This window comes from Arvicanthis niloticus, chromosome Y (genome assembly GCF_011762505.2).
Source record: "Arvicanthis niloticus isolate mArvNil1 chromosome Y, mArvNil1.pat.X, whole genome shotgun sequence".
Taxonomy (NCBI): Eukaryota; Metazoa; Chordata; class Mammalia; order Rodentia; family Muridae; genus Arvicanthis; species Arvicanthis niloticus.
In genome coordinates, this window is record NC_133431.1 from 13,987,411 (window position 1) to 13,997,017 (window position 9,607).

Here is a 9,607-nt window from a genome sequence, read left to right on the forward strand (position 1 = left end):
AAATAACCCTTTCATACCATTTTGTTGTTGTTGTTCTAACTTGCTGTGATTGAATCCTCTAAGCAAAAGCATTTCAGGTAATAACTGGTTGTTGTACATGGTTCTGACAGATCAGTCAATCATTTTGAGAGCATAGATTAGAAACTGAAAGCATAAAGCATAGATAAACAGTGTCTTCTGGCTTGTTTGCTTGCTTGCTCAATGTCTCATGTTCAGTCTGCTCTCTCATCCAGCCTAGGACCATTTGCTTAAGGATGATGCCAGCCTCAGTGGAAAAGCTTTTCTAATCTGTAGGTAATTGTGGCTGGGAAATGCTGAGAGGGTTCCTCCAGGGTGAAGTTAAATGCCACAGCTGTGGCTCATTAAAGGCCTCTTCCAGTGTTTCTCATGGGTGCAGCCCCAATGACACGAAAGTCCATGGGTTTTTACAGGCTTTAATGTCATAGTGGATGGTGGTTGGATCTAGATGCACCCCCCCCCAAACTCAGGGCAGGCCTTAGTTAAATGAGGAGGGAGGGAGAGAGGGGGGAGGGGCTGGGGAAGGAATGCTTAATTGGCTCCACTCCTGACCTTCAGGTACCTCATTATTATGTAAATTTCTCTAGGACCTGAGTCCTGTTCCTTATGATTGATGGACATAGACCTCTCTGTGGGAGAGGGACCTGGAGCAGAGCTGAACTCCTGCTGACAAATAAAGGTCCATGGTTCCATGCTCATGCTCAACCAAGCACCCAGCTGCTTCTCACAGCCCACTGCCCCACACTAATCAATCATCAACACTGTCTCTCACAGACATAGCAACCATCCATTCTGATGAGGGCACACCCTTGATTGAGGCTTCTTCAGATGACTGAAGCTCTAAAATTTTGAGAACTTAAGACAACTATGACCCAGACACAATAATAAATGAAGAAGTTGTAACAACCCAAAACCAATGAGCTAACCATATCAATACAGGAGGCCATGCCACCCCAGGAGAAAAACCACTACCACAGTAACTATAGTTGTTTTTTGGGTTTGAGATTGACTGGAGAAAGAACAGGGATTTCCTTACTTGTTTTGTTAAGATCAAAAACTATGATCAGTTCTGCATTTCTATAGATTTAGATTCTGCTATAACACATTTGTAAACAGAATAGAAGAGGCTTACACTTTTTACTCCTCTGACAGAAGGAGTTATGTGTTGCCTTAAAAAAAAGAGTGTTACTGTTATACTGACTATTCAGGCATTGTTATGTCTCTTGTCTCTCAGGTCCATGCTGTTCAACAAACTGATGGCTTTTGTACGATAACTGATAGACACTATTCAAATGAAACACATACAGGTCTGCTATTACAGGCTAGAAGTAGGGGATTCTAAAACCTCTGTCATCAAGACTAACGAGGATTAACCCCTAACTTATGTGTTAAGCCAGATAGTCAATGATGGGTAAGAGAACACTTCAAGACCCTTGCCCCTAAAAGGGGAGGCCTCACCATCCTAAGACAGAAGCTCAACCAATGGCTGTTGCATATCCAAAGACAGAAAAGGGAGGCACAGAAAAGGGAGGCTAGGCTTTGTTCTGACCTAAGTTGTAGCCGCCTGAAGCTATGGGAAATCACATTTACCTGAGAGGAAGGCTGGGATTGAAAGGGAAATGGAGGTTGAGAAAAGCCTGGGGCCAAGACAATGTATTCTGATCAAGGCCCAAAGTTTAATATTTTGCTTTCACATATAAATGGTAAGCCCCATCCCCCAGAGTCTCTTCTCAGTTCAGCCCAGGGGCTGGGTAAGGAGATAGTAGCCTGAAGGTGTCAAGGCAAGCTCAACATGAAGTCCATTCTTCTTAGCTCCTGTAGTAGACTGCAGGGCGCCAAGACCAGCAATACAATGCATCCCATGTCCTATTGTTTGGTCTATTGTGGTAAATTTGATCTACTGTGGCCTGCTCAGGCCTGGGGGAATGGCACACTAAGGCATGCATGGTTTCCATAAGTTTTCTCAGCCTTCCCTTTTGAAAAACAATTTAAAAGGGGTGACATGTGGAGAGCCAACAGAAGGTGGCTATCATCCTTGCAGCCATTTCAAGCCATATACCCTGATAAGAGACTTGTTTTTAACAGCCTACAACAGCTGAAAACACTCTGATAACATCTTGTTTTAGATACTCAGGATTTTCCCTTGGGTGTGTGAGACTTAAAGGTGTGACTTAAGAAGTGAGACTTAAGAGTGATATAAAAAGGAGAGGCAGATAAAAGAAAGTACTTGGGTTTTTGAGACTGGCTATTAGGGACTTGGAACTTGTGACTTGGAAAGAGAGAAGAAGAGAGACGGGAGGAGAGAGAGACATAAGAATAAATAGGACTAAATCACACTCTGTCTGGTCTCCATTCTTCACATCCATCCTCACTCTCTCTTGCTAAACCCTGACCCACAGACTGGAGCAGCAGTACGAGCCAGAACAATTTAGCCTCCAAGCTTGGGGCAATGCAGGCTCTAACAATTTTGGCCCCCAAGCTTGTGGCAGTGCAGGTACCAACATTTGGCAGAGCGGTTCCCTACAGTAAAGTTGTGAAAAGTCTTTACCACATTGGTTGCATTCATGAGGTTTCTTTCAATATGGGATCTTTTATGTTTTCGAGACTAATGGAACATACAAAGGCTTTTATCACAATGGTTACATTCACAGGTTTTTTTTCAATATGCATGCTTTTATGTTTTTGGAAACAAAAACTTTGTGAAAAAGGCTTTTACCATATTTTACATTCATACAGTTTCTCTCCAGTATGTGATCATTTATGTCTCTGGAGACTTTTCACTTATAAATGTTTTTTTCCACATTGATTACATAACTAAGGTTTCTCTCTGGTATGGGTTCTTTTATGATATTGGAGATAACCTTGTTGTGTAAAGCCTTTACCACATTGATTACATTCATAAGGTTTCTCTCGAGTATGTGTTCTCTTGTGACATTGGAGATGACTGTGACAAGAAAACGCTTTACCACATTGATCTTACATTTTGCACTCAGAATGGACACACATCTGCAGTAACATGGTCATTTTGGTGTCAATTACTGAAAATTGCATTTGGTAATGGAAGGTTTGTTTCTGTGTGTATTTAGCCTGGAACTCTGTATGTAAACTAGGATGTTCTACTCCCTGACATTTACCTGCTTCTGCCCTCCTGCTTGTTGGGCTCTTGAACTAACAGTGGGCCACCAACATGACAGGCACCTTCTTCTTCATGTCCTAAAACCACAAACAATTAAGCGCCCACTATGGCATTTTATAAAACGTGCTATTAGGTTAGATGATTCACGACATTTGACATGACTTATAGGTTAAGAATTTTTACCTGGGTATTTTGAGGCTTTCTTCCATTGGACTAGACAGAAGACACCGACCTGAATTGTTTAATGGCGTTCTGTGCCTTCAGCATTTTTATGAGTCTGAAAGTCCTTTGACCTTTTGCCAGATTGAGGGTTGCACACAATTCTCAAGTGTCTGTTTCCTTAAAACTGAGGCTGGGTTTCTTTTGAGAGACGAGTTCTTGTGGTGAGGGTGATTCAGGTCTCCTCCAACTCTTGGACTTGAAGGTAACTGTGGGAAGAGACACAGGTCAGGTGCACTAACTACTTACTTCCACAAGGTGGCACCCCATACTTGGTATCCATATGCTCATTTCTTAAGAATAAGTACATAACTACCTTTGTCCAGCAGGGGTCGCAACAACACCACTCTTCTGTTTCTCTATTTGTTGAGTGTGACCACTGAACCTCCTATGTGGAGATCACCCTTATAGACAGCATTCTGCTGTGGTCAGAATGGAGAAATGTGGTATTTTAAGGCCTGTCACTAGTAGGAATTAAAAGTTGACATTGGGCCATAGTCTATCGTATAATACTCTATTGAAGGCTTTGTTGATACTTATAAATGTATAAGAATAAAAAAGGCACAGTAACCCATTTTTATGTGCAGATAGTTTTTCTATGTGTAGCCCTGGCTGTCCTGGAACTCACTAGGTAGGCCAGGCTGGCCTCAAACTCAGAAATCCCCCTGCCTCTGCCTCGCAAGTTCTGGGATTAAAGGTGTGCACCACCACTGACTGGCAGGTGACCACTATTTCATGAACAGCCATCTAACTTTGTATTTTACAGGTATATTTCATTCCTCTCAGGACTATTTGGCTTATCTTTCTTAATAGAATGAAGGACAGTTAACATTGCATCGAGTGCATGCTTTTCCAAACATTTTCTTTTCTTTTCTTTTCTTTTCTTTTCTTCTCTTCTCTTCTCTTCTCTTCTCTTCTCTTCTCTTCTCTTCTCTTCTCTTTTCTTTTCTTTTCCTTTCTTTTCTTTGTTTGTTTATTTATTTTGAGACAGGGTTTCTCTGTATAGCCCTGGCTGTCCTGGAACTCACTCTGTAGACCAGGCTGGCCTCGAACTCAGAAATCAACCTGCCTCTGCCTCCCAAGTGCTGGAATTAAAGGCGTGCATAACCACTGCCCTGCAGGTGACCACTATTTCATGAACAACCATCTAACTTTGTATTTTACAGGTATATTTCATTCCTCTCAGGACTATTTGGCTTATCGTTCTTAATAGAATGAAGGACAGTTAACATTGCATCGAGTGCATGCTTTTCCAAACATTTTCTTTTTTCTTTTCTTTTCTTTTCTTTTCTTTTCTTTTCTTTTCTTTTCTTTTCTTCGTTTGTTTATTTATTTTGAGACAGGGTTTCGCTGTGTAGCCCTGGCTGTCCTGGAACTCACTCTCTTGACCAGGCTGGGCTTGAACTCTGCCTCTTCCTCCCAAGTGCTGAGATCAAAGGTGTGCACCACCACTGCCTGACCCAAACATTTTCAAGTGCTAGGCCTGGTGCATTTCCTGCCATTCATGTCATCATCTGCCAGTATTATCAGGGCACATAGCAGCTCTGGGCAGGAGAAAACTAGCAGGCCATGCTGGCTTATGAGAGCCACTTGCTTTGTTATATTAGTCATGTAGAACTCTTTGGGAGATGGAAGGATATTTAAAACTTTTGGTGAATGTCTCTTAGTACATTGACCCTGAATGCATATGTCAAGTTTTTGTACAGAGGTGCTACAATAGACACCTTGTCTAATTCCAAGCCTTGCTGCTACTTGGATGTTTTTTGCCACATGTATCGAGACAACATTTGTCCTAGGTTGCTGGTTAGAACTTCTTTCTCCTGATGTGGTACTTCAGTTTATCACATGATGATGATGACTGCTGCCAACCCCAAGTCTAAAGAATCAACTCCATCATTTTGGGTATCCCCACATTCCTGTCACCTGCAAGGCTCTGGATTCATAGTTCCATAGTCGAGTTTTTGCCTGAAAAATTTAAACTCAAGCATTGCAAAAATTTGGTATGTTCTTTCATATCTTTGAGAATTAGAATCAGGAGAATCAGAAGTTCAAGGACATCCTCAGCTGTATAAAAATTCTAAGCCAAGCCTTAGTTATGTGAGACCTTATCCCAAACAAACACAGCAAGACTGAAATAGACCATCAGTATACAGATACAAGAATAAGAATGCACTGGTTTCTGTGTGTAGAATGTTAACCACAGAAGAAAAGGAAAGCCTGTCTCATTCAAGTACTGCTGCATGTGGAGTAGTGGCCACTCTCCAGGGAGCCTACCTGTGTGAACTGTGAGGACACAGTGTTCTTTTCTTTAGTTTGTAAATGAAAGATCAGATATGTGTCACACAGCAAGTTAGCAGGAGCTAGACACTGGACCCTTCACATCATGATTTTTTCTTTCCCACCTGCCAATAAGTTGAAGCCCATGTTTGTATATCTTGGGAAATACCTTCAGACTCATCATTAGGGAGGTCGAGGCATTCTCTTGAAGTTTGTATTCTGGTCTGGAGGTTGTGTTCCAGATTTCAAAAAGCTGTTGGACATGCAGGTGAATGACATCATCAACATTTTTTATCCTGTGCTCTGGCTTGCATTTGCTTCCGTTTGAGGTAAATAGGAGGTTAAATATCCAATTTTCAGACTTTCCATTTTTTTTAATCAATAAAAACCAAATTTTATAATGTCTGTTTTGTGTAAACTCTTCTTGGAAGTGATCCAATAGCTAGCACATCTCTAATTTTATATTTTTTATTATTTTATAATCATCAGATAAGACATATTAATGTATTAGTTGTAGCTCTTCAGAACTGCTCAAAAAATTACTTGTTAAGCCTCTGTACATGTGGAAGCCAAATTATGCCCCTGTCAGAGTCCAAAGGGTAAAGCTGTAGAGTTTTTGCCTTTTTTCCAAGGGAGCACAGTAGTGTGAACCCTTGAGTTCATGTGACATGAATCAAGTCCCAGCATATGTGTGGCCTTAGTGAGAACTGCTGTTTGGCATGATAAGCTTCTTCTAAATCCATTGTGCTATGATACTGTGACTCATCTGTGTACTTATGTTGCATTTTTAAAACCATGCTGCTTGTACCTTATAATAAGGCTGGCTGAGTGCAGTGGTTTAAAGTAGGATGGAAGCCGAGTTGCTCAGAGACATAACTACATGCAGTGTCCACAAAACACCTTCCCTATTTTTCTATTTTAATCCCATTCTCTTGTTTTTTTAAATAGAAAGAAATCCTGTCATCTGCTTAACCCCCAGCTGATGAATGAGTTACCTTAGAAGCTTCTTCTGGGATGGTACGCCCTGTGATGGTTAAACCTGCTTGTCACTTTAAGCAGTTTGAAACACACTTGAACTATTCCCTATGAGTCTGTGAGGGAATTTCCAGAAGCAACTGGAACATGGCTCAGGAAGGAGTGGGATGGTACCCACCCCATAGGCACCATCCATGGATGGAGTGGATACAAAAAGAGTAGAGAAGCTTGCACAGGAGTTTAAGTTCTGTTCACCTACACTGGGGTCTGGGTCTGTTGCTCCATCACACAGACACCTGACCTGAGTATGTACCATTGTCTCAGACTTCTCATCCCATTCCCAATGTTTAGGCTTCAATAAAAGTGGGTACTGCATCTCCAGCCTGTCTTTTTCTGAAGTTTCCTGCACTTTGAACTGAGTTGCTGCTATTTAGCCTAGATCTCAAGCCTAGAGATTGCCACTAAAGGACTCCTCCCCCTCTCAAGTATAGGTCAGTCTCATCAAGACTACATTTTGGGAGAATTTGGGGAAGGGGAAAACCTGATCAAAATACATTGTATGAAAATTAAAAAAATACATAAAAAGATACAGTCAAGAATCCACTATTAATTTAGGAATTCTTGGATTGATCACATACACACAGTGATATAAATCTAGGAAGAGGGGAAATTGGTTTCTCAGAAAGTGGAGTAAAGTGAGTCAAGTGGTAGCTGCAGTTTGTGGGGGCAGGGGAGGTGGGGAACTTGAACAAAGGAACACAGGGACTGGCTGGGCTCACAGGTGCTAGGATCCCCTGCTGTGAAATGAGACAGGATGTCTGGTCTGAGGCAGGGAGCCAGATGTGAAAAGCTAAAGGTGCCTGCTTCTTTTTTTTTGTTTGGTTGGTTTTTTTGTTTGTTTGTTTGTTTGTTTGTTTTTTCGAGACAGGGTTTCTCTGTGTAGTCCTGGCTGTCCTGGAACTCACTTTGTAGACCAGGCTGGCCTCGAACTCAGAAATCCGCCTGCCTCTGCCTCCCAAGTGATGGGATTAAAGGCGTGTGCCACCACACAGGTGCCTGCTTCTTACAAGCAGGTAATCAAAGGATAGGATTCTAAAGTTTGGTTTAATTGTTCTTAAAGATAGAAGGGAATACAGATTTTTACTTGAACCACGTGGGGAATTTTTCTTGTTCTTTGGATCTACTAGGAAGAGCTGCTCACAGGCACTGGGAGTCCTTGCTGTGCAGACACAGGCTGTTTGGAGGAAAGCAGAGGCAGACAGTAAAAGGCTGCTGGCCTCCAAAAAGCAGGAAAAGGACAGCGATAAGGAAAATTGATTTAATTGGTTTTAGGGACAGAAGGGAGTATAGTGGTAATCATTTAAGTATACAGAGATATTAAGCTCCACAGAAGAGGGACTGAGTGAAAAACTGCTTTAGAGAAGACTTGAAAAGGTCTTGCCAGGATATACTCAAATTGTTTAAAAGTGGGTTCTATGGGAATTGTGGGATTGATTCATGGCATGACAGATAAGAGGCCTAAGAATAGACTTATACAGTAAGCAGAAGGGAATTTAATTGTAGATATTAAAAATATTGAGGCATTTGATCTTTAAAAATTAGGTCAAAGTCAGGGGATAGAGTGCCTAGCCTATTCTCAGACAATAGAAATTTAGGCCACTGCCTGGCTACTAAAAGTATTTTTGAACACAGGAAATCAATGTGTTCATCCATTGGCACAAAGGCATGGTACAGTTGTAGAGTGAAAAATTATAAAGGCCATTTTATGAAATATGTGTAGATTTTTTGCCTTACAGAACTGAAAATAAGATTTCAGGCCTTCACATTCCAGGTGAAGGACACTTGCTGGATTACATTCCTCAAGCCTCGCCCAAGGCAGGAAGGCATTCCTGATTACAGATAAAGATGCTACCATCTAGGTGGGGCCCTAGCCCTATAGCCGGAAAAAGTAAAGATAGCAATCTGAAATGGCCGGATAGGGCACAATGGCATGGTAAAAACCACATTTTTGAGAAGAATGCAGGGCGATTTCCACATGACACTAATCATTTAGAGTGAATACCTCTGAATTGTTCCACTGTTTTCATGTTTTGTATCTTTAACAACCCCATCCCACTCCCCTGGTTTGTGGTTTTTCCCTTTAAAACCCTCCAAGGACTGGCCGAGGGGGTCGGACCTTGACTCCAGCGCGAGTACCTGGTCAGACCGCTGGCTGCCAGCTCTTTCCCTAATAAACCTCTGCTGATTGCATCCAGGTATGGTTTCTTGTGATCTTTGGGTGGTCGCGATTCCGGAGGCTTGAGGAAGGGTCTCCCGAGTATGGGGGTCTTCACAGTGAGTGGTGGACAGAATGTATGCTATAACTAATTTATTGGGTTATAATGAATTTTGTGAACGGTGTTGGAACATGTGCATTTTTCAGTCTCAAAAATAAACTTTGTCAGTTTTCTTAGTGGAAACAACTGCTGTGTAGAGACAATTTTTAAAATATCAATTTTCCAAATCTTCAGGTTCTTTCTTTTTTTTTTTTTCTTCCCTTTGGCATTTCATGACATGACGTGCTGGTGGTACATCTAGGAGCTCTGTAACTCCTGAAATTAAGCTGTATCTATCTTTTTCATGTGGGTCCAGAGAAACATGCTGCTTTATAGGGATGGGGATGTAATACCGAAGTTGAATCTATGAAGGAGAGTGAAAAAGAAGGAGACCCAGAGCGATTTTATTTGAATATCTCCTGTCTTTCTGGGGGGCGGGAACATCAGGTTTGCAAAGTCAGTTTTGAAAAGAGTACTGAGTGTTTGCAAACTCTTTCAAATGTCTAAGTTGGAGGAAGTAAAGTGTTGGACTTTGGGAGAGGAGTTGGTTGGCTTCGTGTTTGAATATTCCAACAATAAAGATTATTGCAATAACAATGGAGTCTCAAATTGGATACCACAGAGGCCTCCTTTGCCAGCCAGCAATGGACCACAAGGCTATGCCATC